Source organism: Varanus komodoensis, unplaced genomic scaffold (genome assembly GCF_004798865.1).
Source record: "Varanus komodoensis strain SLA01 unplaced genomic scaffold, ASM479886v1 scaffold28, whole genome shotgun sequence".
Lineage (NCBI taxonomy): Eukaryota > Metazoa > Chordata > Lepidosauria > Squamata > Varanidae > Varanus > Varanus komodoensis.
In genome coordinates this window covers 7502136-7517813 of record NW_025335727.1, presented here as the reverse complement: position 1 = coordinate 7517813, position 15678 = coordinate 7502136, and the positions used below count along the sequence as shown (strand labels likewise).

The window sequence follows — 15678 nt, the reverse complement described above, 5'->3', positions numbered from 1 at the left end:
CAGTTGCTTTAAGCCCAAACTTGGGGCACAGATACCCCCAGGCTGTCCGTGACACTCCTATCAAAGGCAGGTACCAGGTGCTGTATAAGCCTGAAGCTTCTGAAGATGGCGTCACATAACATTCATTGGAGATGCCTTTGAAGGGGGAAAAAGAAAATCCTGGCAGTGAATGCAAAGAAAAAGTTTTGAAGAGCCTTGGATTCTCATGGTATGGTGCAAGCTGAAGTTATTAAAGGGGATTAGAGGACACAGCTGGTGAGCAGATGGAATGCTTGCAATTTCAAAGCTGCACTCAGCCGTAAACCCAAAATTACACAATACCTATTAGCTGCTTTTTTTTTTTTTTTAATTACAAGTAGCTCAGTCCATTTACCACTACCTGGATCCATAATTCAATTCAAATCTGAAGTTTTCTGAAACCAGCATCTAGCTTTGTAATGAGTCCTTTATTGCTTTGGCTGCACCCTACTGTGGCTGCAATATTAATTTTTAGAAATGGTTAATAAGTGCTGCTTTCCTTTCATTGAATAATGACTCGACTCAGGCCTCCTGTTAGCCCAGACTTGTCTGCATTGGATAAGCTACAGAAGTTTTCCCTTCCTCTCCCCACAAAAGCCAAGTGACTCTTGCCTTGGGTAGATGACTAGTCTGGATTTTTTTTGGCTTCTCTTTCATTGCATTTGGTAATTTGCCTGCTTTTCAAAAGTTTCATCTTGACTCTTAAGAATGGGCAGTTTAAAAGCTCTCCACTAATAATGTTCCTAAGACTTGAATGTGTTCTTTACATAGCCTTGATGAGAAGTCTGGTAAATTCCAGGACCCTAGATTACTAAATCCCACATCCCACTCGGATTCAAGCACAGCTGGCCCTCGCTTGAGTGTTCATAGCAAAGATGGATGAAATTATAAAAACTAGTTTTTCCCAGTTAAATGGGAGAAATCATAGCTGGGTATAGGAATTTTTTGCAGGCCTATTGGAAACTTTGCAGTGGAACCTTGGTTCTGTCTAAACTGTGCGTGTCTGCATTTGCAAAGCTCCTCTAGATATGAAGTAACCCATAAATGCCTCATCCTTTTGGCAGCCTATAGATTTAGATTCTGTCCTGGCATTTAATGGTGAGCAAAAATCAAATCTGGAGCTTCATCATTGCATTCTTTTTAGGACTGGTTATCAAGGTCACTCGTTGGGATAAGAGTCTGAGTATTTTATTAGGATATATGTAGCCTGTGTATTTTATGGGCCTCACTGTTATTGTCAATAGCTTCTTGAAATTCTTCAAGATTAAAACATGTTGGGATCTGTGTGTAACTTACCTCGTGCATTTTTTGCAGTGAGCTTCGTAGTGTGTCACACAACACTCAGTAATTTAGCTTAGGTTGAAGTCAAACTATAGTGCAATCCTGCATAGACAGAAAAAGTCCTAAAGCTGGTTGTTCGGGCATACAGGGACTGAAGGATGGATATCTATATCATCTATATATTTATATCTATATCTATCTATATCACTCTAATAGCTTCTCTACATGAGGGCATGATTGTGCCCTCATGTTTCTTTGTTTAGTCCTTATAGTTTGCAGGGACTTGACAATAAACAGTATAAAAGTTTCTGTGTAAATCCAACTTTCTCTAGTAATATTATCCACACACATACACTCATACATGTATGTGTGTTCAGATACCTACTTTGTGTATAATAAACAACACTATAATACCATTACCTGCATGATGATCCTGCCCAATGGGCAGATGTCCTCTGTGCACAATTAAAACAATAAACAATAAAACAATTTTTATTCAAACGTCATTTTAATTGCTAATATTATTTCCTTATTTTATTTTTTGGCCAGGGCGACTTATTTTATATTGTAATTCGTTTTATATTTTTAATGTATTATATTTTAATGTTTTGTGAGCCGCCCCGAGGCTTCGGCGAATGGGGCGGCATAGAAATTCTCTAAATAAATAAATAAATAAATAAATAAATAAATAAATAAATGCAACAGTAAAAAATCCCTAAATATTAACACATTAAATAGCTTTCATGATTAGCTTGCCATATAGTTAATCATTGAAGCAACATATTCTCTGTTTTTAGAAGAGGAAGGTCTTTGCATGGGTCTAAATGTATGCAGTGAGGCCAACAGTGATCTTCCTGGTCACGGCATCCCATAGGCAGAGGTGGGGAAATGGCTTGTTCCTGAGTAGCCACCTGTTACACCACTGTAAGAGAGCCTCCAAAGGTGATTTTAGCAATCGGGCAGGAACATAAGGGAGAAAGTTGACTGTACTGTCATAATTCAGTCTTGCCTTTAAAACAGAGTCTTATGATACCTTAAGAGCCTTTTATTATGGCTAAACGTCTGTGCACTGTAATTCATTCCACGAAATGCATGAAGTATTATCCTGTGTTGCTGGCATTATACACAGAGAATAAGAACAGTCAGTGATCGTGGCATTCTTAACATTCTTGATGTGAGCCGCCCCGAGGCTTCGGCGAATGGGGCGGCATAAAAATGTTTTAATAAATAAATAAATAAATAAAAACAGTAGCCATCCCCAAAATTGTGGATGGCAATGTAGACATCCTTGCATTGGTAAACCACTTAACACATAATGTGTTGGAAACAAGCGTCACTCAAAGCTACAGTTGATAAAGCATGAACTTCATAACTACCATTCAGTGGTTTCATAGTGTAGTTTCCATGGATGGCTTGAGAGAAAACTAGGGGAGCAAAGGAAAGTTCAGTCCCCTAGGCAGGAGGGCTTGTGCTGCCTGTTTTTTGTTCCAGAATATGGTCTTCAGCAAGCCTTCTGACCATGTAGAGAGGGTGGCTGGATTCCTACAGTAGGCAGATGCCTCAAGAGCATGGAAACGTATAGACCAGTGATAGGATCCATCATAACATACTTTTATGTCCTTGCTTTATAAAGGATTTCCAGAACAATAGAAAAAGAACTACATTAGTTTTAATTCAGGAAGGGTAGAGATGTGGTAGCTGAACCATATATTGCAGAACCACATTTCACGCATAGTTATTCATTGGTGTTTATATACAAATTTCTATCTGATTCTTCAGTGTCTTTGTGCCGCTCTTGGGTCTTCTAACATTTTTAATGGTACCATATAAAACAGTATATTCAATAAAATGCAAGGCAGACAAGCCACAGATGAACACAACCTTCAAATAAAACATCAGAAACTTAGCAGGGCAAAAGTTGCCAACAGAAATATACTTTGCCCAACTGTTGAAAGAATGCTCAAGATGGGGCCACCATCTTCTGCCATGTTGGTTCAGTTAACCTCCCAGCTGGTAGTTTTCAAGGCATCCTTTCAGGGACCCATTCTCAAATGGGCTTCACCACTGAAGAACTCTTGTCCATCTGCCCTGAAACCTCATAATGTCGCAGAAGGTTCTGCACCCTCACACAGGATCTTGATATACTGGGAATATGCATGGAACATATCCTACCTTTCTCCATGGCCACAGGGGAAGATAAGTTGTGATGAGAAGCTGCCCTTTTCCCCATTATTCAGGCTTCTTGGGGCCAAACTAGATGCCATGGGGCATTTGTCTGTCCCATTCTTATACAGAACAGAAATGGGTAGATTCTACGAAAAGGGAAGTTGAAATCCCAGCAGGTTTTTCTACAGCCTTCTGCTTTAAGCAGTTCTGTTCAGATACCAAAAGCAAGAGAAAGTTGCAGAGAGACGGGATGATAGTGTGTAGTGGAGAGACGTTGTTGCTTTCCTCATGTAAAAGTCGGTCATAGTTTACCTTCTTGCTTTATATGTAAATTGAGTAAACAAATGTACCAGATGTCCATGGCTGCCACATCACATTTCTGAGGAACCTCAGTGCATAGTCTTCAGAAGTTTGTCCTCCATTTTTACCCTTCCGCATAAACAGGAGGCCATATTTCAGTGGCAGAGCACCTCCTTTGCTAGCAGAAGGCCTCAGGTCCAGCCCCTAGGATCTTCAGGAAAGATCCTTTCCCTGGAGAACTGCTGCCAGTCAGTGCTGACCATACTTGGCTAGATAGACCAGTGGTCTGACTCAGAAACTCCTCCATTTAGAGAAGTGGTTGCCCAAAGGTGGACTGAATGCCATACTTGCAATCCTTTCTCTGCCTTCCCCTTCTTCTCCCCATCACCACCTCACCCCTATTCAGAAACTTACTTGACCTTGCCACGTGAACTTCCTCCATGTCTCTAATGGGCACCAATACTTTCTCTAGTGACTCTTGTCACAAAAGCCATTCTGCATTTGCTTTCATTTGGACACAGCTCTCGTCCTCCTTCACAGCTTTCCAAAGTTCTGACTCCTGGTACACCTCTGCCCCTCCAACCATTAAGGCCGCAGATGGATTCCCTCCTTATTCATGGCTGTCCATTACATATGGGGCCACTGGATGGGAGAGTCTATGGAACAGAACAATCCAGACTGCAGGACATTGGGTAATCCTTCTCGGTTTGTTGTTGATCCAGACAGCATGTAGGGTTCCTATAGGCCTCATAAAAATTCATCTGGTTCATAAAACAAGCTTTCAGTCCAGGAAATGTGACAAATCAGTGCTTCATTGTACTGAAAGCTGAACTCCTAAGGAATGTCACCATTCACATTTCTAGTGCTTTGCTTAGTTTTATTTTAATTTTATCTCAGTTTTGTCATCTCTTTCGTCATTAACGTTTTACTTTTTTGCCACAATGCAAAATAGGGCACACTTTATCACAGGAGCAGCGCTAGATACTTGGAAAGTCTTTTGTCCGGTTGCACAGGACAAAAATGCAAATTTACCTATGCTAATTTACATATGTGGCAACGTCTGTTTAAATGACCCCATTTGGGGGAGGCAGCAGGAGGCGTGTCATGTCTTTTTTTATGTTGTAAGCTGCCCTGAGGCTTTTTGGGAATGGGGCAGCATAGAAAAGGTTTAAATGAATAAATAAATGTCCAAGCAAAGACAGCAGGAGGACTTTATTTCAGACCATAGAGAACTGGGCTGTGGGGCAGATGGCCTTCCAGAGATTCAGGGCTCCAGCCCTAGTGAGCCACCCATATCATATCTTTATCAGCAAAGGCCCTTATCCTCCCCATTCCTAGTTTTGCTACCCCTCCCTGGGTTATCTAAGGTATTTCGCTTCCTGAAGTGGAGCAGCATATTGTGTGTTTGGTCCGCAATCGACGTGTGTAGTGCCCAGGTCAGTCGTGTAATTTTGGCACCTTAGGCAGAAAATGCCACAAGTATCTTTTCTCCCATCCTGGCATAAAAATGCAATGCTAATGAATGAAATAAGGAACAATTTTCTGTCCTTACTGACAGCCTATGGACTTTTGCCAATTAATTTTGTGAATCGGAATGATTAATTGCAGACATAACTTCAGGAATGGGAGTTTATCTATTTACTTATGATACTTTAAATCTGCTCAATAAAATAATTCTCTGGGTGAATTACAAGCAGTTAAACGATGCAGAAAAAGAAAAGTGCAGTTAAAAGAATAAAATACAAAAGGACAAACAGTCCAAGAGCAGAGAAATATAAAAATGTTAAAAACATCTGTAAAATCTAAAAACTAAGTCTCTAAAATGCCCGGAAAAGAAGGAAGGTTTTTGCCCACACCTGAAAAGATAGTAATGAAGGTGGCAGGTTAGCCCCCTTGGGGAAACCATTCACAAACGGGGTGCTTCTTTCACTTAACTTCAGTGGGGCACCTGGAGGAAGACCACTAAAGATGATGTAAAAGTCCTGACAGATATACACAAAAGGAGGCCTTTCTTTGGACAGTCACTTGTTCAGCCACGTGTTGTCATTATTATGTGCCATCCAATCATCTCCAACTTGTAGCGACCCTAGGAATGAAAGCCCTCCAAAGTATCTCGCCCATGACAGTTCCCTTCAGCTCTTCCAAAGAAGAAACTACAGCTTCCTTTATGGGTTTGATCCAGCTCGTACTTTGTCTTCTGCCTTTCCCTATCTTGATGGTCATCTGAAGTGAATCTTGCCATCTCATGATGTGCCCAAAGTACAGCAGCCTCAGTCTTGCCATTTTCACTTCTAGGAAAGCTCGGGCCACTTCCTATATCAAACATATCTTGAAGCAATTTATAGAAATGGATTAAGATATATAATTGCAAACAATGCAGTAAATCATCAGGTTAAATGTTCAACGTATTTCAGACTGAAAATATAGCAATTATCAGCAGACTAACTGGACAGCACCGACATTGATCTTCAATTGGCATTTTAAGTATGCCAGAGCTGTGCCTCCTAAGGAGCTCAGAGGAGGCCATTCCATGGGTGTGGGCACCACCACAGAGAAGACTTGCTTAGGGGTTGTCACAAGATGGGGATCTGCAGGTTGCTTTACAACCAGCAATGTCTCCTGTGGTGATCTTGATGACCACACAGCATGGTTCCAGGGAAGGGGCTGCACCAGCAAACTTGGTACCAAGCTGTTCCGGCCTTTATAGATCAACAGGAAAGGCTTGAACTTGGCTTGGTAACTAATGGATAGCCAGTGCAGCTGCTTCAGCAGGGATATGATATGTGTGCAGCCAGGTGCCCACTCACCTTCCTGATGGTTTTACCACTCTTATATTCTATAGAAGAGGGGAGAATGGACATTGCTATTTAAACAAACATAATCCATAGTATCTTTTGCTCATTTGCTTCCCACCTGGGACAGGGGCTGCCATATTTACATGACCAGCAGCTGCCTTAATTGCATGGCATCTTTTTTCTTTCGGAACACACCACATTGCTAAGGTGTGTGCGTGTATTTTGTGAAGAAAGCCTGTGTGATTTGTGATTTAAGTAGAGGTAATGGCTCAGTATACTAGATCATTTCAGTCTTGGGAAGCTGATGTCTAATGAATGGAATGTGCTACCACTTTAACAAAGCTTTCGCTCTTTGACTGGGGTTCCATTGTGCACTTGGGTCATAAGCTCAGGAGCTCCTTTAGGCATGCCCAGATACTGGGACGAGAGTCACTGTCCTCTAGACGTGCCTGTCTCTCTCTCCCCCCCACCCCCGCAGCTCTCTCTCACTCCCCCTCTCCCTCTGCTGTGCACTTGAGGTGAGTTGGGAAACAGGTCAGAAACCAAGCAGTTGTACAGGGACAGACAGTTGTACAACACAGGCTTTACCTGACCAATAGGATGGTCAGGCTGAGGAGGGAGATATAGGAAAGGATTATGGAATGTGACAGATTTTCATGATTTGGTCTCCTCGACTCCATTTCACCAGCCCTGCATTAACACCACATCACCACACACCTTTTTAAAGGAGAGGGTTTTTTATTTTTGCAAAATCAGTGATGATGCTTTTCAGCTGCTGATATACACCACTCCACTGAATTTATGCAAATTGCACTAGATCTGTATATGTCATTTGCTGGTTCAGAGCTATGCAAAACAGGCAAAACAAAAACATGAATTGCAAAATGGCAAAAATTTCCCCAAATTGCATGATTAGCACTAATTCCCTTAGTACTGGAAAATAATTGCACAAATCATTTCTCAACTGAAAGATGAAAATCCTCCCCTCCCGGCTTGGCTTGTTTCTGATCCTTGAATCAGAAATGGGCAGAAAATCCCTTGAGCTCAAACAAGCCAGACTTACCAGTATCAGGTCATCCTGCATTCAGCAACTTTATTGGCTCCTTCTCACCAAATGCCTATAGAGCTGATAGCTGCAACATCATCTTTAGCCATACTCTGTGGTGCTGATAAAATGCAGATCAGCAAACCATTATGGTAGCACAGAGCAACAGGGAGATCATGGCTCAGTTCTGCATGCACAATTCTGAGGCTTCAGTCCCTGGCGTTATCAAGTGATGCTGGGAAAAAGCCTTTTCCTTGGAACCTTGGAAAAACAGGCATCTCTCCATGTAGGCAGTAATGAGTTGTATAGACTCTGAGTACGGCAGCTTCCTAATCAGTACAGTACAGCACTAGCCCCCATTTCCCCAGTTCAAGAGTACATTTGCTTTGCATAATGTGCCTTTGAAATTTCTTCCACTTGCACCTGGTTTCCCATTCAGTCGAGGGACCACTGCTGTTTGAGAAAAAGAGAAATGAAAGGAATCACTCTGGCCACACAGTTTTATAGATTGTGGCCTGTATTTTGTCTCTGCATGGTCCTTGCTACTTTTGTAAAATGTTGGCACATTGGGTCATCTGTTATTAAACACCATCCCTTTTTCCAGAAATACACCTGCCTTGCACAATCGATAGGTGTGTTTCATACCGAAAGGCAATTCAAGGAACAACACAGGGAGTTTCTCACTTCAAGGTTTTGTTGACAGCCCTAAGATTTCACATTAAGATGAAATTCAGTGATGTATTTCTCAAACAGGCATCTCATTTTTCCAATCAGTTTTTGAGCATTTTGAAATCTCTTTCCTGTATCTTTTCTGCACAGGATTCCCTGCTTTATCTCTAAAGAATCTGCTTCCAGCTCTCAACTGACCTCTGCTGGATATAGATTTTTAAACAGGCATTGGTTCCGTGTGTGTGTGTGTGTGTGTGTGTGTGTGTGTGGTTTTGAGTGTACGTGCATGTACACACATGTATTCACATTGTGTGGCTGTACATATGTACCAAGCACCAAGCGCTTCCATGCCTTTAATCTACCATGTGGTTGCAGCAGGTGACAAGTTTGTATGCAAAAGAGTGTACAGGTGATGCTGGGTGTAGTAGATCGTAAGTGAAAACGGCATAGGTGGACAGGGTGTTTCCTAACTTCCTGCTTAGAGGGAGGCTGCATATAGATTTTTCCATACTATTATAGTATACTTCTCAAGCCCAGCATGGGGAAAGACAAGCCCTTTAAATAACCTTTTTTCCAGAAATGTTGTCCAGTGCTATAGGTGCCGTCAGGTCCAATTCTGATACCCTCGGCTGATTATGGGATGTTATGTATTTATTTATTACATTTATATACTGCCCTATGGCCCACGGCTCTCTTTGCAGGTAGTTTAAGCTGGGGGTGACATGTACTAGTCCAACACTCTCCCAGAATTAGAGCCAGTCCTGGTTTATTGGTTCATATAAAGCTCTCAGATTTGCTGTCCCAGTCTAGACAGGTTGCAGCTGAGAAGGTCACTAAAGGCACAATCCTATGCAGTGCTTGACAGAAAAAAGTCTACCACTTCGAGCATGCCTCAGCCAGCTACACTGGGAGTCCTGACACTTTTTTCCATCCAAACTTGCACAGGGTTGTGCCTTAAGTTTCCTTTCTGTACATCTCAGGAGCCAAGCAGGTGGTAGAGCAGGGGGATAGTTTATATAGGCATTACCAGGAAGAAAACACAGAGGCAAAATTGTAGATTATCATGCCCCTCTGTTCCATTTGTTTTTTCCCATCCTAAAAGGTCTAAATTCCTCTTGCAATGCTTAGTTCCTACCATGAAGATTTTTAAGCTAGAATATGTTGGTATTTTTGTGTCCCAAGCCCCTTTCCCTTGGCTCCATCCAGCACTGGTATTTCACCCTGAAAGCTGATCCAAAATGGAAACTGGCCCTCTGGCTGAAAGAGGCTCTTTACTTCTGATTAAGGATGCATCGAATAGAGTGCTGCTGGCCTGGTTCCTCTTCTAAATAGGGAGATAGGGAGAGAATCCACAAGCACATGGAGTTCGTTGGTCCTGAGGGATTTTCTGTACACAAGCCAACTAAGCATGGCATTTGCCTGGCAGCAGGGTGAGGACAAGCTTTGACATCACCAGGGACAGTAGTAACCACTGCTTCCAAATCACAGCATGCATGTGAGTTAGACCTCGGAGGCCTAGGTGGCACAGAACTCACACCAGATCCCAGGGGAAGGCCATAGATTCTGAAGGGCATTGGTAATTGACCAGTTATGGGACGGGACCCCTGTTACAAGTTTGCATCTGGTACAGATAAATTATTCTCAAGTGCAGTTTTAGTCTGCCGGCCTCTTCCAAAGTAGGAGGTTTGACACTTCTGTGGCATTTGCCCGACTGAGATATGTTCATAAAGCAGATGTCATTACAGAATTCTATAATTCCCCTCTGTTCAATATGTTTAGAATTCTCTTTCCATCCCCACCCCCTTTTAACTCTAGTATAACCTCTGTATTTATTTTATCATCCCTGTAACTTATTATTCTTACCCAGTGCTTGAGCTTGAGTGTGCTAGTCATCATTGACTTGAAAGGGTCAAAGCGAGGGTCAGTTACTGTAGAAAACTTGTCACCTTTTCCACATCGAGAGGGAAATGAAATTTCATTGAGTTGTGTGGTTTGATTTCTTCATCCCATCTCATTACTGAGTGTGACTGGAATCCCTGCTATAAAGCAATGTAAAGAGAGAAAATCTGGTCCACATGTTAAGGATTAAAGGTCAAGAATGATTCAGCTTTAACTTCTGGCAGCTAAAGTGATGTAATAACTACAAAGAATTTTGCCATGGCTAAGAAGGGAGGTCTATTCCCGAGCTTCACACACACACACACACACACACACACACACACACACACACACACACACACACTTGTAGAAGCAATGCTAGGCCAGTTTAAGTTTTAAACCTAATTTAAGTTAGATTTAAAGGACATTGTGAGCATCTAGCACTTGCGCTTTGAATAGTGAATATACCTATAAGAAAATTCCAAAATAAATCTTGTTAGCTAGTGAAGGAAGTCTATATTACTGGGATGGACTAGAATTTAACCTGTGTGAAATCAGATTACATGGTTTGGAATCTACCTTTCTAATGGTGCTGAATGATTATGCTGACTCTGATGTTGGCGTGTGCAAAACCAAGGATTCTATTCATTCTAGTTTTCTTGCACCCAAGTGCTGACTTGCTGGAGAAAATCTATTTTACTCAGATTTTATCTGCTTCTGATTGTGCTGCAGTTCCTTCATATCATCAGTTGATCATGCCAGTAAAACAGCACAGATGTTCCATGTACATGGATGTCTCTGATAGTTGTGCTTCATAATAAGCGTTGATGCCTTGAGGCTGCAGAGAAAAGGGGTGAGACTTTTTGGGTCTGACGCTGCATTCCAATGTCAGAAAGGGCTGGAGGGGAGCATATCCTAGCAGTGGACAGGGCCAAGGACAGAAAGGGTGAGGCCAGATCTAATTTATACCAATTTGGACACTTCCCCACCAAGCATACAAAGCACAGCTCAGTTATACACATGCCTAGAGGTTTAAGTCCCAGTGGGCAGTTCTTCCAGGATTTTCTTGAGAAGGTGGGTTTTCAGCCACATTTGTATGTTGGCAGCAAATCAGTCTCAAGTTTGGTTGTCTTGGACATCAAATAAGTGTGCACTGAATATTTTCTCAAGGCTGTTTCATGTGACAACTCCACTTTTTCATTACTACTTCTGTCTTGCAACCTAGGATAAACTAGCCTGTGATGAACAGTAATCTTAATTGTTCACTGAATATATAAATTATAACCATAAACAGTGTTATCATGAGCCTTCCTATTAGTGGTGGTTTCATGTTTGCCTTGAACTTGAACCACAAGTGTGCGGGGAGAAGTGTGACCAAAAGCAAAAGGTCAACTTTGCATGTTTCCAGCTATAAAGCCTCCTCTCAACTGTTCCTTGTTTGTTTGCTGATTTACAATATGCAGATGCAAAATACACCAATACTGAGTCTGAGCTAGGAAAAGAACTATCCGGCCAAAGAGTCTGAGTGCAATATTTTCAAACAAATCTATACTAAGGTGTCAACTTTCCCAGTTAAGGGTCAGTATCTTCAAATCGCATCTGTAAAACAGCAAAGAGAGCAACTTGCTTATGAAATCATATTGAGATTAGGTAAGAAATGTGTGGTTCTATGTCCTGATCATTTATTTACTTATTAGATTTTTATTTTGTCCAGTAACTCACGTTCTTACACATCTAAATATATTTTACTTTATCAATCTAACCTAATTGTGCCCCATTCTATGGAAGATCAAATATAGAGTTGAAATAAATGCATCCATATCTCTATTCCAATCACATATATGGTTATATAGTTTGTCCAGCACAAACTTCCAGGCAAGGCTTTTATCACACCATCACTGTACTTCACTGAGTTTTATGGAGAGGTCCAGTCCCAGCCCTCCGATGTTTTCCAATTACTTTTCCCGTCTTTTTTCTTACTGTGGAGAATCCTTGAAGGAAGAAAAGATGGAAGGCCTTCTAGTTGTTCATGCTAAGACTTCTTTGTCTAGAAGCAAACTTTGCTTGGAGAAACATCAACTCACCCGGCAGAATACAGGCTTATTATGCTGAAGGTCCAAGATTCAGATTCCAGCTTTTCCACGTATCTGAAATGCTGGAAATCCTCTCCTAATCAGTGTAAACAGATGGGCCAGAGATAGGCAGCGTCCTGTATTTCCTACCTAAAGTAATTACAATAACCTGAAGAGGTAGGGAGAATATGCAACATATTCCATATAATAATTTGTACACTGAAAGCATCCTGAATGCATAGAAATTAATAACTAAAGGTGTTGCCTTTATTTTCTTTATGATTTCCAGCTATCATGAATAGAAATTATCATATGGCACCCTCTCTAACCAGTGCATTTCAGTGTCCATCACAGGGTCCATCACCATCATCCTGCCACCAGCCTGACCTGCTCTCCAACCTGCCCCCTAGGATTCTTGTCTAGTTAAAATGGGATCACTTGTGGCTACACCATTTTAAGCTCCTGAGTGGAAAGTACAGGGAGTTAGATTATCTAGTGATAGGGGGTTTCAAGATGGGGTTTTTAAGCCACCCCTCTAGCTCAGGATTCAGTTGTGGGTTTAAGATGGGATATCTACACTTTGTAAGGGCGGTTCTTTCTCTGCCTTTCTTAACATTTTGCTACATAAACTAGGCTGTAGAGGACTGGTGCAACTTCGCTGGCCATTCCCCCATTTCCCAAAGTGCTAGATTTCCCTGTTAAAGAACTGCTCAAGAATGCTTGGAAAGTAAAGGTGTTATGGCATCACCTAAAGTATCACTAACTATAGTGAGTGAGGCATGGTGAGCCTTATCTAGAAATACTTAGAGCCAGTGTTGGTGGTGTTATAGTGTTGGACTGTGGTCCTGGGAGATCCGGGTTCTAGTCCCCACTTGGTCATGAACTCACTGGGTAACTTTGGGCCCATCATTCATTCTCAGTGTGAACTATGTCACAGGGTTGTGGTTGTGCAGATGGAGCTCTGTAAACTCCCTTGGGTTCTCCACAAGAGGAGAAAGAAGGCGGAATATAAATGCAATGTAGGGAGAAGGAGAAGGATGATTTGATAATCCAAAAAGAATAGGAACATGAGGGAGTTTGCTAATTTCCTCAGTATGGAAGTAGACTGAATCAGATGCAAGTCCCGTTGTTATATTAATGCTCCAGAAACTGTTTTGGAATCTTTGTCGGCAGCTGAATAATCATCCTGTGTTTCTTCCTTTCAAAGGAAATTGTCTGAGGCTGACTGACAAGTTTGGTATAGTCTGCCAATCCACAAGCTCCAGATAGTCACAGTGCTCAGTCATCCTTTAGCGCCATCTTTGTTTTTTAATTGCAATTTGTGCTTGGACCGGAAAGGTGACTTGCTCTTAAATTGTCAGAATGCAAAAGAAAACAAGCAGTTCCATGAATGACAGGAACAAGTCATTTTTGGCTAGTCAACCACTGTAGAGCTCACATTAGTGAAAATACAGACAGGTCCATAAGACTTTCATAACAGAATTTGGGGGATTTTGGTGACAACATGTTATTAATCCGGCTTCTTACTTAGGACACTATGCCCAGTTCCTCAATCATTTCAGATGCTGCAAACTATAGTTCTTTAATGGCAGGCATCAAAGGCTTGTGCAATTTGGACAATGCACAGGAGAATAACTTTTTAAAATTCTAAACCCTGTTTGACCAATGATATGGAATCACAGATGGACAAAAAGAGGTGCTTCTTCACACAGCACACAATTAACCTATGGAAAAAACAACTACTGCAAAACCCACTAGTTTTGGTGGGTTTTAAGGGGGTTTGGACAAATGGAGAGAGCAGCTATCATGGCTGCTAGTATCAAAGGTGGCATGCTTGAAAAGCAGGTTTTGTTTTATATTCTACTTGTGGGCATTGTGTGTGAGTATCTGGTTGAGTGTGGAAGCTGGACTAGAGAACCTTGTTGGGTCTTACATTCTTAATTCCCAAACTCTGCTGAGGAATGCCAGCCATGGAACTAATTGTTTCATGGCTCTGACTTTACCTCCTATAATTAGCCTGCCCAGTGCTGTTTAATTAGGCTTTTTTCTGCACCAGGTATGATTGGATCATTCAATTGTTCCTAAAGCCAAGAATGTGCCAATTGCAACTCTGAATGAGATACAGTTCCAGGCTTGCTTCTTTCCACTCAGAAATGTGGGGGGCATGCCCAAATCAGCAACTCATACCTAAATGTGGAGGGTGGAGACAACTTCACAGTGCATATTTCTAAATGCTGCTGCAAGCTGTCAATAGTAAATTCAAGTAAGGGAAAAAGTGTGGCTCAACCACCAGACATTTGAGAGATTCTAGAGTAAAGCTTTAAAAATGTGCTGCAAATATATTTCCTATTTACCCATGAATCTGATCCTAACCAGAGCAATTTGGCTGAAAGCCTGGAACTATTCTTTCACAAATACAGTTACAATGATTCTTATCTCGTCTAGCCTTTTGGCACCATCCAGTCAGGGAAGTTAGGTGATTTTTCCAACATAGTTTAAACTAAAGGTTTTTAGCTATGTCACACTCAGGGCTCTCCATTATCCCAATCACAGATTTACTGTGTGTGTGTCTGTGTCCCAGATGCCTTGCCTTGCCTGTCTTTTTCAGTGTCCAGTCAAGATAGACTGAAGCATAGCACAGCAAAGCTGGAATGGACACTTGTCTTCCTGAGCAACTTCTTGGGTCTCCATAAGAAGACCTTCTGTGCATTACAGCTCACTTGTCGCTCAGTTCATAAACCTGTGTCTGGCAGAGAATCAAGCGATGGAATTTTTCTATATTAAAAAACAAACATTTCTGTACATGGATAATTAGTATGTCAAAGAGACAACTAAGCGGGAGTCCTTTCTCTCTAACATGCTAGTCATTCATCTGTAAGCTTTGAGTGGATATAGAGAAGCAGGCAATTATGTGGGGCTCCACTTGCTGCCTGGTAGTCCAGACACAAGATTGCAACCTGAATGAGAGCAAGGCCTTTGAGAAGAATGTGAGAAGAATGGTTGTTCCTTCCAGTGGTGTCCCACTTGGGTCAGGCATATGTGACACTCCTTGTTTGTGATTCAAGCAGCAGAAAACTGGCTTCTTTTTTCTTTCTCTCCTGTGCAAATGTCCTACTCTTTTTTTCCTTCTGCCCTTTACCATGTTTAAGAGTTATATTGACACCAGTCTTGATCTTCGTTATCGCTCATGCAGTATGCTCTGAAATCACAGTTTTCAATCCTTTTTAAGGCTGGTTTCAGGGCAGACTGTTTCACGTTGACTGTCTGAGCATGGTGTCAACACAAGTCTTAAGAGAGTGAGTGGAGAGGTCAATGGGCAGGGAGAAACCTGCTTGGAGGAAGCGTGGATGGACAGGGGGAGGCCTCTGCTTGGAGGGAGCGAGGAAAGTCACAGCCCATTATGACTGAAAAAATTGCACATCTTGCATTGTTCTATGGTCTCTTATTGGGATGA

The 15678-nt window shown here is 41.7% G+C and overlaps 1 protein-coding gene and 1 long non-coding RNA gene across 2 annotated transcripts in view; one reads left to right on the top strand and one right to left on the bottom strand.

Moving 5' to 3' along the window:
* LOC123025692 (fibronectin type III domain-containing protein 3B-like) overlaps positions 1–15678 on the top strand; it is a 246434-nt gene that overhangs the window by 197167 nt on the left and 33589 nt on the right. The gene's annotated exons all lie outside the window — the stretch shown is intronic.
* Positions 1913–15678, bottom strand: part of LOC123025694 — a 32551-nt gene continuing 18785 nt past the window's right edge. Inside the window, exon 3 of the long non-coding RNA XR_006415152.1 lies at positions 1913–14665. This is a non-coding gene — a long non-coding RNA (uncharacterized LOC123025694). The remainder of the gene's footprint in view (positions 14666–15678) is intronic.